Here is a 20,257-nt window from a genome sequence, read left to right as displayed (position 1 = left end):
CAGTGTTTCTCGTCTATGTGAAGAATTTGCAGACATTTTTGCACCGGGCCTTGGTTGCGCTAAGAACTATAAAGCACATTTGGAACTGAAAGTAAACGCGCAACCGAAATTTTTCAGAGCGTGCAATGTTCCCCACGCATTGCGTGATGAGGTCGCAAGAACATTACACGATTTAGAATCACAAGGTGTGATTGAACATGTGCAGGCTTCTCTCTGGGCATCGCCCTTAGTGATTTTGCCGAAACCTTCCGGAAAATTGAGTCTTTGTGTGAACATCAAGGCAACAGTGAATCCGCAACTCGTGATTGCCACTTTTCCTTTACCCCGCCCGGAAGATCTTTTTGATAAACTGTGCCCGGTTAAATACTTTTCGAAGTTGGACCTAGCAGATGCGTACTTGCAAATACCAGTGGACGACGAATCCCAGCGCGTCTTGGTGGTTAACACGCATCTTGGTTTGTACCGATTCAAAAGAATGCCATTCGGGTGTGCATCCGCCCCTGCATTGTTTCAGCAATATTTACAAACTGTTTGTGCGTCGGTCCCTACTGCAGCAAACTATCTGGACGATATTGTGATCTCCGGAAAGACAGAAGAAGAACATTTAGCCAATCTTAGAACATTATTTCAGGTATTGCGGCAAAATGGTCTTTGCTTGCAGAAGGACAAATGTGTGTTTTTTGCTCGTGACTTACCATATCTGGGACATGTAATCAATGCACAAGGCATACATCCGAGTCCAGAGCACCTTCGTGCCATACAAGACTTGCCTTCGCTGCAGAATTTGAAGCAGCTACAGAGTGTGTTGGGAAAAATTAACTATTACACCCGGTATATCCCGCATGCCTCTTCCATTTCAGCACCGCTTCATCGCTTACGCCGTAAAGGTGTTCCGTTCGTCTGGACGATGGAATGCGAACGCACCTTTCGCCAGTTGAAATCGGCGTTGCTTTCAAATCCTTGCCTTACGCCATTCGATCCCCAGAAACCCCTTTTGTTGATGGTAGATGCATCTGATTTCGGGATCGGTGCTGTGCTTGGGCACAAAGATGGATTGTATGATCGCCCTATTGCCTTTACGTCCAAATTGCTCTCATCTGCGCAAAGAAATTATTCACAGATAGAGAAAGAAGCTTTGGCTCTCGTATTTGGTGTTACTAAGTTCCATGATTTCTTGTATGGTCGTCACTTTACCATCATCACAGACCACAAAGCTTTGACATCGCTTTTTCATCCGAACAAGCCTTTACCTCCACGTACAGCGCAGAAATTCATTCGCTGGTCTCTTTTCCTCTCGCAGTACCGCTACGATATCTTGTATCGGTCCACTGCTAAGCACGGAAACGCTGATGCTTTGTCCCGTTTGCCTGTTGCTGAGGATAGAGCATTCGATTCTACCGAACTTGCTTGCATGTTCATTGATTCGGAAACCGATGACGTGGTCGAATCGTTTCCGATTGATTTTCGTCGTGTAGCTACAGCCACAGCTGCTGACCCTGTCCTTGCTACAGTTTTGCGTTTTGTTGCTACGCAATGGCCTTTGTCAAATTCACGGATCGCGGATCCGTTGGTTCGCCGATTTTTTGCTCACAAAGCGAGACTTTTTGTTCGACGTGGTGTTTTGTTGTTGCGTTCTGATAATGATCAGGCCAGAGTCGTGGTCCCACGTTCGTTACAGTACTCTGTCTTACGGCTTCTCCACCAAGGACATTGGGGTATAGTGCGAACGAAACAACTTGCTCGTCAGCACTGTACTTGGTTCGGAATCGATGCTGCGATTACGTATATGTGCTCTTCTTGCATGACGTGTGCCGAACAACAATCCGCACCGCCGCGGAAATTCTTTGCATGGCCGACAGCCACTTCTCCTTGGCAACGCTTGCACATCGATTTTGCTGGTCCATTCTGGAATGCTCGATGGTTGGTTGTGGTCGATTCATTCAGTAATTTTCCTTTTGTTGTCCGGATGTCTTCCACGACGTCATCAGCCACCATCCAAGCGTTATCCGCTATCTTTTGCATAGAAGGTCTTCCACAGACTATTGTTTCCGACAATGGCCCACCATTCATGTCCGCAGAATTTCAGTCCTTCTGCACGGCCAGTGGTATTCAACATCTGACATCCGCGCCGTTTTCGCCACAGTCAAACGGTGCCGCTGAACGATTGGTCCGGACTTTCAAGTCTCAGATGTTGAAGTTAAAAGAGTCGCATTCTCGGGAGGACGCGTTATTGCTCTTTTTGTCCTCGTATCGCTCTCAGCCCCGCGATGGTCGCTCGCCGGCTGAGTTGCTTCACGGTCGTCCTCATCGAACCTTGATGTCTTTGTTGCATCCGCCACATCAGGTTCCTGTGCTGCGGGAGACGACTGCTTTTGCTCCAGGCGACGTTGTATACTATCGCAACTATCGAGGTTCACGGCGTTGGCTCGCAGGGCGCATTCTTCGCTGCCTCGGCCGCGCTATGTATCTGGTTTTGGGGGCCTCTGGTGAGGTGCGTCGGCATCTCAATCAGCTGCGCCTCTGTCGTCGCCTGGGTTCTGCCGCTCCCCGTCTGCTTTCAGCGACGGTGCCGTCCGGTCAGCGCCCTGGGGACCCATCTACTGGCTCGCCTCATCCCCAGGTGTTACCGACGCTGCCTTCCATTTTGCCCCATGGCGACGCGCCGCCGCCGCCGCCGCCGCCGCCGCCGCCGCCGCCGCCGCCTGTTCTCCCGCCGGCGCCGCCCGCAGTGGACGCGTCGCTGCAACCGCCTGGCGCCTCCCTGGGTCACGCGCCGCCGATCGCTTCCCGTCACCAGCTGTCCTCCGCCATGGACCTCTTGCCCGCTCCGGACCACATGGCGTCTTCGCGCGGCGGGTACCCCGACGCGATGGAGGTCGACCCTTCGGTCCCTCCTGACTTTCTTAGGGCGCATAACCCGCATGTTGGCGTGCACCCTGGACTAGGTTTTCAGGCGTTTCTTAGCTCCCCTCGGACCGAATGGCCGGGTGCGAGTGGCACAGCCTCGCCTGTTGTTAGGCTCCCCACCTCGTCGCATACGTCAACATGCGGTCCTCCCCACGGCGGGCGGAAGCCTTATAATACAACCGTTCGCCGATTTGCGGGGGAGGAATGTGGTGTCACCGTCAGACACCACACTTGCTAGGTGGTAGCTTTTAAATCGGCCGCGGTCCGCTAGTATACGACGGACCCGCGTGTCGCCACTGTCAGTAATTGCAGACCGAGCGCCGCCACACGGCAGGTCTAGAGAGACTTACTAGCACTCGCCCCAGTTGTACAGCCGACGTTGCTAGGAAAGGTTCACTGAGAATTACGCTCTCATTAGCCGAGACGATAGTTAGCATAGCCTTCAGCTTAGTCAATTGCTACGACCTAGCAAGGCGCCATTTATCCTTTGCTATGTATCTAATGAAGCATGTACAGTAACAAGACCAATGTTCACCAATTGTGGATTAAAGTTAAGTATTCCAGAAGCTACATACTTTTCTTTATAGCATTCATTACGTATCCTGTTTCAGACCTCACGCCATCCTGCGTGAGCTTATAGCGTGCATTTAGGCTTCCTCAAACAACTCGGTGTTGGCACTTCTGCCGACACTTCAAAGCTCACAGGAATATCACTCGGGCTGACGTTATTCTCCCTCAGTTTTTCAATAAAATGCGCCGAGTTTTTAATGTAACTGTCCGCTCTGCCAATGTGTGGTAGCAGTAAGCAGGCGAAATATCTGGCCACCTTTTGTGTTGGAGATCCTACGGGACTCACAATCGGTCTCAACGGGAACTGTGGTTTATGTATCTTTGGGAGTCCGTGTAGTCTGGGTGGATAAGCTTCCGTTTTGCAGAGTTGTTTTTTATCACCCGAAGAAAGAGAAGATTGTTTTGCCAGTTGATTGGTATTTCTCAAAATTTTGGTTGTAGGATACTTTTGAAGCTTTTTATACGTAGTGGGATCTAAAAGGTCACTAATCTTCTTGTGATAATCTTCGGTGTCCAGCAAAACAATAGCATTTCGTTTATCAGCTGCAAGTACAATAATGCTCTTATTCGCATTGATCTCCCTCAGTGCCCTCCTTTCCGCTTGAGACAGATTGCTGGTAGGTGGGTTCGCTTGGCGTAATATTCTGGCTGTTTCAGTCCTGATTTCATCCTCGGATTGTGCCAGAGTTGCAAGCGACTGAGGTTTCACTTCTACCTTTCTGTAGGCCATCATCACGTGATGAATGATGGTGCCCTCTATGCGCTCTATAAATGTCAGACTACCTGAAGCCTCAGTGGCAGTAGCCGGACGACCTCAGAAGATGTCTCCCGCACATGGAGACGAAACGTTAGGTGGAAATTTTATACATCGACCATGGCCTCTCAGCCCGGAAGTTTCAACTGAAGACAACACCGGCCGTGAAAGCCTACATTGTTTGATGTTCTACTTCTGTTCGGTAACGTTGAAGCAGTTCTTCTGTGATTCTTTAGCGACCTGTTTTCTGCTCTTCACTCAGATCGTGCAGAACCCTCTAACAGCAACTTTTCTCATGTTCAACTTTTCCGTTATGGTCCTGTAAACTGAAGTGGCAAACATTTTGGTCTCATATGCAATTTCCTCATAAGTTTCTCGTCGATCAGCTCTAAAAACGCCGTTAACAATAACCTGTGATGCATAACGCGTTGTAGCGGAAAGCCTTCTACTTCTTGAGTCCTCAGCGGCTACCCATCCTTAAAGTAAACGAACAGACCACCGCGATACTCAGCTATGATTCACTGCACTATTTCCACTCATCTCTCTCAAAGCGTTGTAAATTATCATTGGGTTCATTCCATGTAGGGTTCGATTTTGATGTAGGAACGCTGATCACTATGGGTAATCCGACCTGTCTCGATTTCAGCTTCCATTTTAAAACTGAATTACTCACGACCCATACTGACACAGATTCCGATTCATTTATTTTTCGATGATTCCTGGTGCTGACAACCAATGGCATGGCTCCACCTACTATCGCAACGGTAACCCACTCATTCCCGTGCTGTGCGCCATCATTGCTTGTAAGCGTGAAATTAAGTACACCACCACAGAACACTAAAGGACCATGCAAAATAACTTGTGCGCCTACATAGTTCTCGGTATTAATAACAATATTATCGATGTCTTTATACACTGTCGGCCGGGAATGCCTTCTCCTCCTATTATAAAGTGGCATCAGCCACACCTAAGTCTCGCTCACTGCTCATATGAATTTCAACTTTATAACACTACCGTAACGGTTGCACATGAGCGGTGTGCAGTACTTTCGAAATAACCCTCGTAAAGTTGCAAGTCTCTCTTGACGGGTGGAATAGCCACCACAGTGCATTAGTGTTGTTTGTGTTTAGTGTTGTTACCAGACGCGTTAGGGTGTATAAGAAGCATAAACAGTGTGATAAGTTGAGTAATAAGTGTTGAAGGACACACGCATGCCGCATACTCGTGTGAGATAGCGATATCAGCACCTGACAAAGTTTGAAAGGGGCCTCATTGTGGGTGTCCATTCGGATGGCTCTTCGAATCGTTCAGTATCTAGATTCGTGGGGCATTGGTATGTGATATTGGCCTGATGTCGGACCACATTGGAATGTGAGGGCAGGCGTACTTGTCAAAGTTCCAGTCGACCACATCTGACCAAGGGAGAATCGCCATACTATGCACCAGACACATGGTAAGTGCTTCACATCTGCGCCTGCCACCCGGAAACAAGTAATGGGGCTCCCTGCAGTAGTCTGTATTATCCCGCTCCATTTGTTGAACACTGGCAGCAGCTGGCCTAGAGAATTACTGTCCCACAGGTACGCTACCGTTAACACCGCAACACAAACTGCTGCATTTGGAGTGGGCCATGACAGGGAATCATGGACTGCTGACGTCGCATTCTGTTCAGCGATGAATTGCGGTTCTGCACTATCTTGGCTGACCATCGTATGCGAGTAAGGAAGCGACATGTGGAGCTTCAGATTTTTCTGATGTTTTAGGAAATGGAATGGGTGTATGGAATTATTGGCAAGGAGACTCCATCTAGGATGTTCGGCTGTCCGCTGCAAGTCTTCTTCTGTTTGTCGCCACTTTGGCGAATTGCACGTCAATGATGATGATGAAGAAAACAGACACACACACACACACACACACACACACACACACACACACACACACCAGCGGAGAAAATCTCTGACCTGGCGGTGAATCGAATCCAAGGCCCTGTGATCGATGGTCAGCAATGTTAACCAGAAGGGCACTAGCTGCTGACAATGTTTTGAAGAGTCACATTGGTGTTAATCCTGGCATCAATGATGTGGGGAGCTATTAGATATGACTTCAGATCACAAACGACAAGGACTGAGGGAACTCTGACAACACAGCAGCCCTTCATGGACATCCTGAGTACTCATACGTTACCTCTCATGCTACAGTATCGTAGTACCATTTTTCAACAGGACTATGCTCGTCCACACATGGCACCTGTCTGTTAACTGTCAGCATGGAGTTGAAGTATTCCGAAGTGAATTTCAGACCCAGATCTGTCCCCAACAGAACATTTTCGGGACTGCCTCCGACGTCAACTCCGTCCCAGTGCCATTATCCAGGGTATCAAGGACCACTTGCAACAGTCGTGGACCAGTATGTCTTAGGAGAGGATGCAATGGCTTTATGACACTTACCAATCAAATCAATGCATGCATCCAGGCCAGAAGAGGTGCAACGTCATGCTAACTCATACTGTCACATTCTCTATAAGTTCGACTCTACACATACATCTACGTCGACATGGACACCCTGCAAATCACATTTAAGTACCTGGCAGAGGGTTCATCAAACCAACTTCACAATTTTCTATTATTCCAATCTCATACAGTGTGGGGAAAGAAAAAACACCTACATCTTTCTGTATGAGCTCTGATTTCCCTTATTTTATCACGGTGATTGTTTCTCCCTATGTAGGTCAGCGTCAACAAAATATTTTTGCATTCCGAGGAGAAAGTTGGTGATTGGAATTTCGTGAGACGATTCTGACGCAATGGAAAACGCCTTAATTTTAATGATGTCTGCCCCTAATCCTGGATCATTTCAGTGACCCTCTCTCCACTATTTCGCTATAATACAAAACGTGCTGCCCTTCTTTGAACTTTTTCAATGTACTCCATCAATCCTATCTGGTAAGGATTCCACATCACACAGCAGTATTCTAAATGAGGATGAACAAGCGTAGTGTAGGCAGTCCCCTTAGCACATCTGTTACATTTTCTAAGTGTCCTGCCAATAAAACGCAGTCTTTGGTTAGCTTTCTCCACAACAGTTTCTATGTTTTCCATCCACTTTAAGTTGTTCGCAATTGTAATTCATAGGAATTTAGTTGAATTTAAGGACTTTGATTTTACTGATTTGTCGTATAACTGAAGTTTGACGGATTCCTTTTAACACTCTTGTGGATGACCTCACACTTTTTCGTTATTTAGGGTCAATTGCCAATTCCCAAACCATACAGATATCTTTTCTAAATCGTTTTGCAATTTGTTTTGATCTTCTGATGACTTACTAGCCGATAAACGACAGCGTCATCTGCAAACAACGAAAGATGGATGCTCATATTGTCTCCCAAATCGTTTATATAGATGAGTAACAGCAAAGGGCCTATAATGGTACTGTTGTTGGTGGTTGCCAGGATTTGCCATATTAAAACTGCGAGAACTTTCCAAATGATTTATTTGTTTCCACTACAGTACCCCGTTCACCTTGGTCCGCATCACAGGGTCCCGCAATGCTGAGGCCACCGCCCCAGCGAAGTGCGCTGCTGTGTGTCGGCCGTGTAGGACCGCGTCATTAGGGCTGCGCCTGCAGCTGGCTCAGCGGTCTTCTTCCCCATTGACTCAGCGCTGCTCTGCTGGCAGCTGTAGGCCGGCCCCGCTGCTGCTTCTTCCTCGCTGGCATAGCTAGGAACATGTCAGCAACGACCGCCTGAGATTCGGCATCCGAATCTGTGGCCCTTGCCTCGGGAAGTCTCTAGCATGTGTCGGGAGCCGAGACGACTGCCTGCGGTAGCGAGCCGAAGATTGGCATGCCCTGGCTGGCTGTGGACCCCACGTCGGCCTCAGAGGGCCGAACCAACGACCGGCCGTGGACTGGGACGCTGTTGCTGCGCGTAGCCGGCGGTGTGACACACCTCGGCGTCCAAGAGAGCTGCCACACTTCAATCACTCTCGTTAGAAAACGGCACGTATTTATATGCGGCTGTGTGCCTCTCTTTTGCTAATGTGCTGCTTTGCATCATGTACGCATCACACCCCGGTTGCGCCAGTGGACCCCTTCTTCCTGTAAATTGTGACATGCAAACCACTGCATTTATGCTTTTCATCGGTTCGACGGCCCTGTGGCTTCCATTCTACTTCGCAACCATTGGTATGTGTAACTCACTGCAATCCGGCCCGCACCTGGCTGTAACTTGTGCGCTCAGAAATGTTGCACTGAATGTAACTTTCCTATCTTAAACTGTGGTGCCACTACACTACCTTGGAGGACGCCAGAAATCACTTCTGTTTTACTCGATGACTTTCTGTCAATTAGTTCGAACTGTGGCCCCTTTGATAGGAAGTGTTGAATCCAGCTGCATAACTGAGAGGATATTCCATAAGCACGCAATTCCACTACAAGCTGCTTGTGTGGTACAGCGTCAAAAGACTTCTGGAAATCCAGTAGTACGGAATCAATCTGAAATCCTTTGTGAATAGCACTCAACACTTCATGCGAGTAAAGAACTAGTTGTGTTTCGCAAGAACGATCTTTTCTAAATCCATGTTGACTCTGTGTCAATAGACAGTTTTCTTCGAGGTAATTCATAATGTTAGAACACAACATGTGTTCCAAAATCCTGCTGCATACGTTAATGACATGGGCCTGTAATTTTGTGGATTAGTCCTACTACCTTTCTTGAATATTGGTGTGACCTGTGCAACTTTCCAGTCTTTGGGTATGAATCATTCGTCGAGCGAACGGTTGTATATGATTGTTAACTATGGAGCTATTGCATCAGCATACTCTGAAGGGAACCTAACTGGTATACAGTCTGGACCAAAAGATTTTGTTTCACTAAGTAATTTAAGTTGATTCACTAACCCAAGGATATCTGCCTCTATGTTACTCATGTTGGCAGCTGTTCTTGATTCGAATTCTGGAATATTTCCTTCGTCTTCTTTTGTGAAGTCATTTCTGAGGGCTGTGTTTAGTGACTCAGCTTTGGCAGCACTGTCTTCTATAGTATCTCCATTGCTATCGCGCAGAAAGCATTTGTTGTGTCTTTCCGCTAGCATACTTCACATACGTCGCTAGCATACTTCACATACGACCATAATCTCTTTGGATTTTCTGCCAGGTTGAGAGACAAAGTTCCTTTGTGGAAACTATAGCATCTCGCATTGAAGTCCGCGCTAAATTTCGAGCTTCTGTAAAGGATCGCCAGTCTTGGATATTTTAAGTCTGTTTAAATTTGGCATGTTTTTTCGTTGTTTCTGCAACAGTGTTCTGACCCGTTTTGTGTACCAAGGAGGATCAGCTCCGTAGTTTGTTAATTTGTCTGGTATACATGTCTCAATTTCTGCCAATACTATTTCTTGAATTCAAACTACTTCTGGTCTACACTTGTTCATTTGGAAGGAGTGGAGATTGTCTCTCAGGAAGGTGTCAAGTGAATTTTTATCTGCTTTTTTGAATAGGTATATTTTTCGCTTATTTTTGGAGGATTTGGTTGTTACAATATTCAGTCTCTCTACGACAACCCTGCGTTCACTAATCCCTGTATCCGTTTTGATGCTCGTTATTAACTCAGGATTATTTGTTGCTAAGAGGTCAAGTTTGTTTTCACAACAGTTTACTATTCGCATTGGCTCATGAACTAACCGCTCGAAATAATTTTCAGAGAAAGCGTTTAGCACAATTTCGGATCCTGTTTTATACGTACCTCCGGAATTAAACATGTATTTTTGCCAACACATCGAGGATAAATTAGTCACCACCAACAATAATCGTATAAGTCGGCTACGTGTTTGAAATCAAATAAGTTTTCTTTGAACCTTTCAGCAATTGTAGCTTCTGAATTAAGAGGTCGGTAAAAGGATTCAATTATTATTTTATTCCGGTTGCCAACAATGACCTCTGTCCATACTAACAGGAACTATCTACATCAATTTCACGACAAGATAAACAAAGAAAAGATAAACAAACACCCCACCGCCAACCGATTTCGCAATCACTGAAATAACATCTCATACTCTCTCAACTCGTGATATTTCATTTCCTCCTCCACTTCTCGATGCTTAACTTTTTTTTTGCGAGACAGTGTATATTATTAACTGTATCCGTCTGCCACGTGAAATCAGTGAATTCGTTGAAAATGATGTGCGTACATATTTTTGCTCACAGTTACATTCCATCCTTAACTTCTGTATCTAATATACATGAGTTTTTCCATTTCGTTGTGCTATCCGTTACTCCGATGGGAAATAATACAGATGTTGTGTCGAGCGACTTCATTGTGTGTCCATTTGTAATCAATACTGGAATTAATATAGGGATCTCATTCGCTTAAGAGTCCACAGCTCGTGGTCTTGCGGTCACGTTCTCGCTTCCCGAGCACGGGGTCCGGGGTTCACTTCCCGGCGGGGTCAGGGATTTTCACCTGCCTCGAGATGACTGGGTGTTTGTGTTGTCGTCATCATTTCGTCATCATTCCTGAAAGTGGCGAGACTGGATCAAAGGTTGGGAATTTGCATGAGCGCTGATTACCACGCAGTTGTGCGCCCCACAAACCAAACAACATCATCATTCACTCATTGTACATCTTTTTATTTGTTTTGTTTATTTATTTAGTTTTGCAACCGATGGCACAGAAGATACACGATTTTAGGAATTACTAAGGTAAAACGGGTACGTTTCTGACACTTTGCAGAAGTTACTCGTTATCTTTGTAGCTTTACAAATACCGAAAAAGTACGCAATAATATGCATTCACGTCTTTGCACACAAAACACAGCCTACTAAGAATAATTAAGGGAGGAAGATTATTTTCATCAAAACGCAGGAATCGTTTTGTTCCGTTTGGTATTCGGAAGAAATAAGTACATCAGAATAATGAAAATGGATCACACCGTTCCCACAGTTAACTGATGAATTTTGCCCTATTCTGGTATATCCAGGCCAGCCTTAGAGCAGCTTCTTGCTATAAATACTTGATGATTACGTGGAGTAATAATCACAGTGGGAATCCTGCATCGATCTGTAGCAGGGCCACTGCTTCCCAAGGTAACCTCTAGTTTCAACAGTCTCGGCTACTAGTTTGATTTGCGAGCCTCCGCTAAAGACAGTTATTTTTAGCGAGGTCAGAGCTCCAGAAAATTGCCTAAGATGATGACCGGCCTTGGCAGGCACGCAAAGTGGTGTGAAGGCTGGCAACTGGTATTAAATCTTGCGAAACGTCGGGCGCTGCACGAAGCGAACCGGACCAGTGCAGTCGCTCCCGATTACGACATTCGTAGCACGTACTGGGTGGACGCACTGTCGATCAAATACCTATGTTTCGTTTCTCAAAATTCCACCGAGACTCAAATACGGGCGGAAAATAACGAAGATGACGCAGATAAAACCGTCGAAATAAGCTTACCAGATTATAAAAAAAAGTCAATGCCCCCATTCCACACTAATACCGTGCAACACTGCCTTTAGCATTGATAATGACGTCAGTTTGGCGAGGAAGAGTGTCCACAAGGTTTCCAGATATGCCTGTTCCGCAGGTTCATCGGATAAACCATTACAAGCATCATTTACACTGAGGTGACAAAAGCCATGCTATAGCGAAATACACATATACAGATGGCGGTAGTATCTCGTGCACAAGGTATAAAAGGGCACTGCATTGGCGGAGCTGTGATTTTGTACTCAGGTAATTCACGTGGAAAGGTTTCCGTGGTGATTATGGTCGCACGATAGGAATTAACAGACTTTCAATGCGGAATGATAGATGAAGCCAAACGCATGGGACATTCCATTTCGAAAGTCGTTAGGGAATTCAATATTTCGAGATCTGCAATGTCAAGAATGAGACGAGAAAACAAATTTCAGGCATTACCTCTCACCACGGACAACGCACTGGCCGACAGCCCTCACTTAACGACCGAGAGCAGCGGCGTTTGGGTGGATTAGTCAGTGTTAACAAACAAGCAACACTGCGTGAAATAACGGCAGAAATCAATGTGGGACGTACGACGAACGTATCCGTCAGGACAGAAAAGCGAAATGCGGTATTAATGAGCTATGGCAGCAGACGGCCGACGCGAGTGCCTTTGCCAACAACACGACATCGCGCGCAGTGCCTCGCCTGTGCTCGTGACCATATCGGTTGGAGCCTAGACGACTGGATAACTGTGGCCTGGTCAGATGAGTGCTAATTTCAGTTGATAAGAACTGATGGCAGGGTTCGAGTGCGGCGCAGAACCACGAAGCCATGGACCCAAGTTATCAACAAGGCACTGTGCAAGCTGGTGGCGGCTCCGTAATGGTTTATGCTGTGTTAACCTGGAATGGACTGAGTCCTCTGGTCCAACTAAACCGATCATTGACTCGTCTGCATCAGTTCACCGACTTCATGTTCCCAAACAAATGTATATCGTGTCACCGGGCCACAATTGTTCGCAACTGGTTTGAACAACATTCTGGGCAATTCGAGCGTATGATTTAGCCACCCAGATCGCCAGACATGAATCCCATCGAACATTTATGGGAGATAATCGAGAGGTCATTTGGAGCAAATGCTGAAATGGCAACACTTTCGCAATTATGGATAGCTACAGAGGCAGCAAGGCTCAATATTTTTGCCGGGGACTTCCAACGACTTGTTGAGTCCATGCCGCGTCGAGTTGCTACACTAAGCCAGTCAAAAGGAGGTCCGACAGGATATAACGAATATCCTATGACTTATCTCACCTCAGTGTAATATCGCGTAATTCCGACCTTGAACTTCATAAGCGACTGGCTTCGGTTAGGAAGTGTGTTCACTAGATTGTGCTCGTTCGTTGTGGCCAGGTTTAGCCACTCGCTGAGGATTCGATCTCGCAGTTCCACATAATTGCGGGGATGCTGTTGTCGGCGTTTTACTTGCCGTTGAAATACGCCCCACTGATCCTCAAATGGTTCAAATGGCTCTGAGCACTATGGGACTCAACTGCTGAGGTCATAAGTCCCCTAGAACTTAGAACTGCTTAAACCTAACTAACCTAAGGACATCACACACATCCATGCCCGAGGCAGGATTCGAATCTGCGACCGTAGCGGTCGCGCGGTTCCGGACTGGAGCGCCTAGAACCGCTTGGCCACTCCAGTCGGCCCACTGATCTTCTACAGGGTTCAAGTTTGGTTATTTTGCACACCGGTCGAGCAGTAATACGATGGGCGAGTGTTCAGCAAACCAGTCACACATTCTTCCAGACCGATGAACTACGCTGTTGTTTTATGTATCTGTGTGAGCAATGGTCTCTTGCGAGTTGACCGACAAGAAATGTTCATTGAAAGCAGCTGCCGTCGCAATGTTCTTTCGCTGACGGCTTCGTGCCATTCTGTCAAATCCTTGCATTTAACCATGTTTACGTACAATGTCCGCTTGAAACAAAAATGTGTCACTGAACGGCATCGCCTGATGTTTACGTAGATGCAGTGCGCGGACGCCTGAACACGTGACTTGATCGCTGCGCCATCTGCAAAGGCTTATTATGAACAATTCATATGCGCGTAGTGACTAATTTTTACCCAGTGAGCTTATTAGATCTCATATAGTTATCAGATTGTTTTGTACGGCGGGCAACCACAGCCAAACTTTGACATTTTTCCAAAGAAAATTCCGCACTGGCTCTATCAATGATTTGTATTAAATCACCGACCGGTTTCGCACCACTTATCAGTGCATCCTCAGTCAATATACGCTATTTATAACATGGTAACGTTGAACATTGCCCTATAGCCACTCACCACCATTCACTTCCAATATACCGTTATCTGGTAAAAGCGATAGTTAAAATCTAAAAATCTTTTTTAAAATTTTTTTAAATGATGGGAGCGGCAATGACCGTGCAAGCTGAGAGGACCCGCGTGGCAGCGGACACGGCCTGACTGACTGGCCAGTCAATGGTGGTGAGTGGCTACAGGGCAATGTTCAACGTTACCACGTTATAAATAGCGTATATTGTCCGAGGATGCACCGATAAGTGGTGCGAAACCGGTCACAGATCTAATAAAAATCATTAATACAGCCAGTGCGGAATTTTCTTTGGAAAAAAGTTATCAGATTGTGGGGACGTTGATTGCTACATTTCATCCATTGTTTGAAAATGCCCCAGACACTTTCTACGGGTTAAGGTCGGGTAATTTAGTGGCTCAATAGAGATGGTTCAAATGGCTCTGACCACTATGGGACTTAACTTCTGAGGGCATCAGTCCCCTAGAACTTAGAACTACTTAAACCTAACTAACCTAAGGACATCACACACATCCATGCCCGAGGCAGGATTCGAACCTGCGACCGTAGCGGTCGCGCGGTTCCAGACTGTAGCGCCTAGAACCGCTCGGCCACCTCGGCCGGCAATAGAGATGCGATAAGGTACCTGACCTTTCGTGAAACCAGGAAAGTATGCGTGCAATACTATAAACAGTGCTGTTTTACATAAGATGTCCTGACTGACTGACTCATCTTCGTGCAGCCCAAACCGCTAAGGACAGAAACCTCAAATTTGCAGGCCCTGATCTTAAACTGTAGGGGGTCTTTTAACAAGGAATTTATCGATATTCCACCCCTAAGGGCTTGAAATGGTGGATGAAAGGTTTTCTGAAAATGTGTCACTATTATTAAGACAATTTTGAAGCTAAATCTACGAAAATTGCTATCTGGTTTCTCGGTCAGAAATAAAGAAGCACGTATTTCACAATTTTTGGAAATTTAACCCTTGTGGAGGTGAAATAGTGAGTGAAAGCTTTTCTTGGTAATGAATCATTATTAAAGAACAACTTAAATATTTTTGAATCTACGTCTATGGAAATTAGTTTTGACCTCTCCATAACAAGAAAAAACTTCTTTCATTGTTTTTGCAAATACAATGGAATGAATTAGGGGATGAAATGTTTAGTGAAAATATTTCATTATGAAAGTATTTTTAAAGCTAAATCTATGAAAACCTGAATTTTATTGGTCGGTTGGAAATTAAAAAAAAAGGGTTTCAGTGTCTTTGGAAATTCAACGCCTGAGGGAGTGAAAGAGGACCTGTGTGACTGATTGACTCATCACTGTCCAGCTCAAACCTCTAACGATAGAAACTTAAAATTTGGAGAATCTTATATTTAGGGCATCGTTTGGTAATGCATTGTTCGAAATTCCATTCCAAATAGATTGAAGTAGGGAATCCAAGGCTTTTTGATAATATGTTGCTATTAACGCAATTTTGAAGCTAGACCTACGAAAATGAATATTTGATTTCTCTTTCAAAAAAGAAAAAAAAACAACTCTTCCAACATGTTTTGAAGTACAACCACTAAGGAGTAAAATAATGGGTGAACATTTTTTTGAAAATTAATCACTATTAAAGTACTACTGCATTTTTAAAGCTTCACCTATGAAAATAGGTATTTGATTTCCTGAATGAGCTTTTCACTCTGCAGCGGAGTGTGCGCTGATAGGAAACTTCCTGGCAGCTTAAAACTGTATGCCCGACCGAGACTCGAAGTCGGGACCTTTGCCTTTCGCGGGCAAGTGCTCTACCAACTGAGCTACCGAAGCACGACTCACGCCCGGTACTCACAGCTTCACTTCTGCCAGTATCTCGTCTCCTACCTTCCAAACTTTACAGAAGCTCTCCTGCTTCAATGGCTGTAATTAGCGTAAGAAGTTAAGATGATGTTGCAGTTTGTGAACAACATAAAAATTCGATTAAAGAAAAACAAAAAAAGTCTGGTTCGCAGGAGAGCTTCTGTAAAGTTTGGAAGGTAGGAGACGAGATACTGGCAGAAGTGAAGCTGTGAGGACGGAGCGTGAGTCGTGCTTGGGTAGCTCAGTTGGTAGAGCACTTGCCCGCGAAAGGCAAAGGTCCCGAGTTCGAGTCTCGGTCGGGCACACAGTTTTAATCTGCCAGGAAGTTTCAGGTATTTGATTTCTTGGATGGAAATAAAGAAATAAATGTTGCAATGCTGCAGTGTTTTTGGAAATTTAATCCGCAAGGGAGTGAAATAGGAGACGAAAGTTTTACGAAATATTTCATTATGAAATCATTTTTCAAACTAAATCATCTCGTATATAAACTGAAAAAAGTATATATGTTTCGCTGTTTCTGGAGATTCAACCCCTAAGGGTTGTTAAGAAAACATTTCGTTGTATTAAAAAAAATTTGAAGCTAAATCTAATACTTCTTTGTTAGATGAAAGGAAATATGTATAAGGGGATGAACGTTTCTTTGAAATATCACCACAAGAATACAAAAAGGATGATCAACAAAACATTGGACTCCATTTACTAGAATCGCTTTTTGTTCAGCAGTACATTTGGCAAATATTATGCTTCAATGGCCGTAATTAGCGTAAGAAGTTAAGATGATGTTGCAGCTTGTGAACAACATAAAAATTCGATTAAAGAAAAACAAAAAAAGTCTGGCAGACCATTCAGTCTAAGTGTGCGAAGCAGCAGACAGTAAGCTAGTTTTTCAATAAACGCAAGTGTAGTGACAGTGTCCTCAGGTCGATAATACTGGTATGAGGTACCCGCCGCCATGCACTGTATAGTGCCATGACGAGTGTATACAGCGTGATTCACGAAGACATGCAAATATTTTAAAATGTTATTCCACAAGTAAAACTAAAGAAAAATGTTCATTTAAACAATGTTGCAATAAACATAAGCAAATGTTTGTTTACGGAGTTACGGCTAATAAAAGGTTTGGCCTGAAATTTAGCAACTTCGTTAATATGAAGCCATCGCAAGACTGTATGAGGTTAAAGTAATGAACAATTTCCATTTATTTTGTTCTTATTGATATGGTGAATCTAATAAAACATGCCCCAGACGTGTATCTGCAGTAGTTTTTCAGAACATACAGAGAAACAAAGACGTAATTTCGTAAAATTTTAAATTTATTATCTACTTGGGCCAATTTGTTTTTGAAATTCCAATACAATTGCACAAAGTTTTCAACAGAAGTTGTCGAGAATTTAATTTTGGTAAAATGATGGTAATAACGTTAACCGAAAGTATATGAATATGTCAGATAGTCTGCGTTTATTAATACCATAGCACACGTGAATTTATATTAAACTGGAAAAAACAAAGCTTAGAGTTAAGGAAGTGGTACAGTGTACATACAATTTCACAATACATTCACAATAAATGTTCAAAAATGTCTCCACCGAGTTCAATGCATTTAGCTGCACGTGTGAACAGATTTTGTTGCTCGTTTCAGTTTCACAGGTGTGTTCTTTATTTCGTCTATTGCACTCATAATGCGAGCAAGTAATGCCTCACGTGTATTGACTTTGAGCTCAAAAACTATGTCTTTTATCCATCTCCAGACACAAAAATCCATTGGTGTTAAATCGGGCGATCTAGGTGGCCACAGACGTATAGCATCAGGATCAATCCTTTTCTGGGGGAAATGTTCATTTAAATGTGTAGCAACGGCGATGGTGAAATGTGGTGGCGCGCCACATGTTGAAAATACATTCGAAATGGCGTAGCAAGTGGAACATCTTCGAGCAAGCAGGGCATTTCTTCTTGAAGGCTCAAATTTGTTCAAATGGCTCTGAGCACTATGGGACTCAACTGCTGAGGTCATTAGTTTCTTCTTGAAGGGATTGTGAGTATCTCGCGTGTTAGACGTCCTGGGAAAATGAATAGTCCAATAAAGTGTGTGTTGATTGTACCACACGATACATTTATGCTAAATCGCTGCTGGAAATTGCGATGCGCTGTTGCATTTGGGGCTTCAGTCTGGAACCGCGCGACCGCTACGGTCGCAGGTTCGAATCCTGCCTCGGGCATGGATGTGTGTAATGTCCTTAGGTTAGTTAGGTTTAAGTAGTTCTAAGTTCTAGGGGACTGATGACCTCAGATGTCAAGTCCCATAGTGCTCAGAGCCATTTGTTGCATTTGGGTTTGCTTCTGCCATACGTGCGCGTTATGTAAATTGTTTATACCATCTCGAGTAGACTGGACTTCATCAGTAAATAAAGTGTATTTGTGTAATTGCTGATTAGTATTTAACCAGTTGCACAACTCAAAGCGAAGGGCAGGTCTCCCAGATGTAAATGATGCAATTTTTGTTTAAGGTAAGGATACAGATTATTGTACTTCAGTGTACGCCATACCTTAGACTGTGAAATACCTAATTGTTGAGAGATACGTCGTGTACTGGTACCCGGGCAACGTTGAACAGCATCCATATTATCCTCATCATCTTCTTCACGTATCGAGCTCTCGTACTGTTTATGAACGCCAGGTAGAGAACCTGTCTCCCGTAACATTCGAAGTACTCCGCTAATCGTTCGTGTATACGGAATCCTCCCAGTTGGATAACGTACGCGATATTCGTTAAATGCAGCCGTAGCATTACCATCACAAGTAAACACCATATCAGCCTATTCCTCTGTCGTAAATTTGGATGGCATCCCTATTTCATAAATAATCTACAAACTACAACATTTCCTATGTGGTTTCACTTAAATACACTGTTGTTATTATGTTCTTTCACTGAACAATAAAGAAAACAAACTCGTTTCAAGGTCAGGAAACGACTGTAACAACTCATTAACGGTTGCCAACAATAACATAAACGTTTCTACATTGTTAATGGAAAGTAAACAAATTTACTAGTACGCGGTTCATTCAAATGAAACCTGGTCAGTGCGTCTACCTTTGCAAAAATGGCTCTAAGCACTATGGGACTTAACATCTGAGATCATCTGTCCCCTAGACTTAGAACTACTTAAATCTAACTAAACTAAGAACATCACACACATCCATGCCCGAGGCAGGATTCGAACCTGCGACCATAGCAGGCATAGCAGCAGCGCGGTTCAGGACTGAAGCGCCTAGAACCGCTCGGCCACAGCTGCCTTTACCTTACACGTAATGTTGCATCACGTAACTGTAGGTATCGTGGCGCCATCTATTGGCAGAGAGACTGACGCGTGCGCACCGTTTGATGTTGCATAGCGTCAGTATGGTTGCACGTCGAAGAGAAGGTAGTCACACAAGTTATCGTCCACTAGCGAACAAGCAGACGAGTAAGCAGGAACAACTAGTAGTGATCCGATTTTTGGGGGCGGAGGGAATTGGAGGCCGTGAAATGTATTGACGGATGAAGGCTGCGTATGGTGAGTCTGAGTCGTTCAAGTGTTGTGGATGGCGCAGACGAATCCCTGAGGGGCGCGAGTCACTAGAAGACGATGCTCGTTCTGGACAGACTCGTTGTGTCATCATACCAGAAATGTTTGCGGAAGTGAATGCTTTAGTCTTCAACAACTGCAGACTCACAGTGGACAAGACCCGTCTGATACTGGATATTAGCGTGGGCACCGCCCACACCATATTGCATCAACTCTTGACCTTTCAGGTGCCTGGATCTCTAAAATCTATACGCAATGGGTTCCCCACCAACTGACCGCCGAACAGCGCAGTACTCGAATGGTGCTGTCTTTGAGTCATCTGCAACGTTGTCAGTAGGAGGAATACGGCTTTCTGTCGCGTATTGTCACAGGTGCCACCATTTTGAACCGGAAAGCAAGCGTCAGAACAAGCAGTGGAAACATGCGACTTCAGCACCCCCAAAGAAATCAAAGGCCGTGCACACCAGTTCTGGAAAAGTCATGATGTCATTTTTTGACCACAAGGGCCCACTGCTTGTCGAGTTCCTGGAACGGGGACACACCACAATGCCCAGCGTTATCAAGCCACTTTACAGAACCTTAAACGAGCCATCCGTCTAAACACCGAGGCATGTTGTCAAATGGAGTTATCCTCCTGCATGATAGTACCCGCCCACACACGGCCAATGCGGTGAAGACGACATGCAGCAGTTTCGGTGGGAAACGCTTGAAAATCCTCCGTACAGTCCCGACCTTTCACCGTGTGACTTTCAGGTGCTTGGACCTCTAAAACAAGTTATTCGCGGACATCGATTCGCAACGGACGACGAAGTGTGTGACTGGTTTCAAGCCTGGATCCGACAG

The sequence above is a fragment of the Schistocerca serialis genome, chromosome 2, assembly GCF_023864345.2.
Source record: "Schistocerca serialis cubense isolate TAMUIC-IGC-003099 chromosome 2, iqSchSeri2.2, whole genome shotgun sequence".
NCBI classification, from domain to species: domain Eukaryota; kingdom Metazoa; phylum Arthropoda; class Insecta; order Orthoptera; family Acrididae; genus Schistocerca; species Schistocerca serialis.
This window is presented reverse-complemented; position numbering follows the sequence as displayed.